General features: G+C 41.9%; 1 non-coding gene across 1 annotated transcript; it reads right to left on the minus strand.

Moving 5' to 3' along the window:
* Window positions 1–961: 961 nt before the first annotated feature.
* On the minus strand, window positions 962–1095 carry LOC119803136. Its single transcript, XR_005283551.1, has one exon. It is a non-coding gene; the product is annotated as a small nucleolar RNA SNORA29 (small nucleolar RNA).
* Between the last annotated feature and the right edge of the window lie 326 nt (window positions 1096–1421).

Raw genomic sequence — 1421 nt, forward strand, 5'->3', positions numbered from 1 at the left:
CATATAGTCACTAGCTCGACCTCTCCAATGAGCTGTGTGCAGACTATACTCAGCAATGGGGCCCCTGCTGTCAGTTTGCAGAGTGACCACGTGTCCTAGCACCAGACTGGGTTGTTTGGGGATCTCCATGGGACCACTCTATCAACAACTCACCTGAATGCAACCCAGTCCCACCCCTGGAAGTCTTGCCTGACTACAATAGATGGCCAGTTCAGACTTCTTATCCCTCATTACTAGGAATCCTCATTGGGATCGGATCACCTACCTAGATTCCAGTAAATTTTCACTGCACTAGGTTTCTATACTGCTCTCCAAGTGCCTTCCAATTCCAGTTATCTCTCCCTGTATTTCCTCTAAATTTAGAGTTAGAGAAAAGTAGCACAAGAAGTAGTACTCAAAATTGCTCTCTCTCTCTCTCTCTCTCTCTCTCTCTCTCTCTCATATTTACTTGCTGATCAACTATTATTCATCTTTCCTGTATTTTTTTGAACTGCGTAAGTGAATAATACTCCTATACATCTACATAGTTGTTAGTGTTTCCGAAAATATGAATGCCATCTAATATAGCCATAGTGTGATTATCAAAACCAGGTACTTAATTTTGATATAGCAGTATTGAATATTAACTTCCATCCATTGTCCCACCAAATGTCCTATATATCAAAGAAAACCCTTTTTAGTTCAGAATCCTATTCCCAATCATACACTGCGGTTATATGCAATGTACCCTTAGGTTTACTTAATCCAAAACAGGCCCTACTCTTTTGTGGTTGGCAGTTTAGAATAATACACACATGTATTTGTGGAATGTTCCTCAGTTTGGCTTTGCCGGAAGTTTCCTTGAGTATAGCATCGTGGTAAGCCTAAGTGTTCATCTCAAGATGCCGTATCAGGAGGCACGAGATGATATCTTTCATTCTTGAGACTAGATGAGTATTGTGCTATTCATTCCAATTTTTTTTTTCTTCTGTTGAGCCATTCATATAGGAGGAAGACACCAAAAAGTCCTCCCCCTTCAGATCACGGCACTTTTCATCTATCCCATAAGCATAGCCACTAAGATCTATTAGGAGAATATCATTTCCAATTCTTAAATACTCGGCCTTCACCATGGTAGCATCAGGGGTTAGGGGCCTTTGCAAAGTGATGTGTCAGGAGAATGACGTTCCTGCTGATGCAATCAGTACCTTAGAGAGGAAGACTCGTGAGAGCTCCATTGCTTCTTCCACCAAGTGAGGGTATAACGAGGAGACAGACATTTGTGAAGAGCAAGTGGACAGAAGCCCTGCTGACACCGAGACCTTAGACTCTAAGATATAAATTCGCTTTATAAAATGTCTAGTCTGTGATACACTGCTGCGGTCGCTCGGGGACAAGGCCACGCATAATGATTCTTACTAATAGGTAAGGTGACCTCTGCA

The sequence above is a fragment of the Arvicola amphibius genome, chromosome 12 (genome assembly GCF_903992535.2).
Source record: "Arvicola amphibius chromosome 12, mArvAmp1.2, whole genome shotgun sequence".
In the NCBI taxonomy this organism is placed as follows: Eukaryota; Metazoa; Chordata; class Mammalia; order Rodentia; family Cricetidae; genus Arvicola; species Arvicola amphibius.